Source organism: Gossypium arboreum, chromosome 4 (genome assembly GCF_025698485.1).
Source record: "Gossypium arboreum isolate Shixiya-1 chromosome 4, ASM2569848v2, whole genome shotgun sequence".
Taxonomy (NCBI): domain Eukaryota; kingdom Viridiplantae; phylum Streptophyta; class Magnoliopsida; order Malvales; family Malvaceae; genus Gossypium; species Gossypium arboreum.
In genome coordinates, this window is record NC_069073.1 from 115,439,164 (window position 1) to 115,440,019 (window position 856).

General features: G+C 38.2%; 1 non-coding gene across 1 annotated transcript; it reads left to right on the forward strand.

Annotated features, from left to right (window-relative positions):
• Positions 1 to 248: 248 nt before the first annotated feature.
• LOC128292223 (small nucleolar RNA R71) lies at positions 249 to 355 on the forward strand. Its single transcript, XR_008282207.1, has one exon. It is a non-coding gene; the product is annotated as a small nucleolar RNA R71 (small nucleolar RNA).
• The last annotated feature ends 501 nt before the right edge of the window (positions 356 to 856 follow it).

Genomic DNA, 856 nt, shown 5'->3' on the forward strand with positions numbered 1-856 from the left:
TTCTTATTTAAAAGTTCTACCTGATTCGATAACATGGTGCCGCATCTACGTTAAAAACATCGGTTGCTTTCATCGGCTTCAAATGCATGACTTACCACTAATAATTATTCAGTGACATTTCCTCTATAAACTCATAAGCCGCTTCAGGTATTTTGTTGTTAAGAGTACCACCAGCTGTTGCATCGATCAATTGCCTAGTTGAGGGATTCAAACCGTTGTAGAAAGTTTGAACCTTTAACCATAGAGGTAACCCATGGTGAGGGTACCTTTTCAATAAGTCCTTATACCTCTCTCATGCATCATATAAGGTCTCTAAGCCCATTTGAACGAAGGAAGAGATATCATTCCTCAACTTAGTTGTCTTAGCCGATGAAAAGTATTTTAGTAAATTTCTCGGTCATTTGATCCTATGTAGTGATAGAACCTCGTGGTAAGGAGTTCAACCACTGTTTAGTCTTATTCCTCAACGAGAAGGGGAACAACCATAGGCGAATGGCATCGTCAGAAACGCCATTAATCTTGAAAGTGTCACAAAATTCCAAAAAATTATCCAAATAAGTATTTGGATCTTCATCTTGCAATCCATCGAACTGAACAAACTGTTGAATCATCTTAATAGTGTTCGGCTTCAATTCGAAATTATTCGTAGCAATGGCAAGTCTCACAATACTCGATTCAGCCCCAGTTAAAGTGGGCTTAGCATAATTGTACATAGTAAGAAGAGCATGATTTAGATTTGCAGGATTTGCAGCAACCATAGGAGTAGCGGATTATTCTGATTATCAGCCATGTCCTCAGTAATAACAATAACGTCCTTTTGCTCTTCCACTATGTTCTATCTATTCTACCTTGCTTC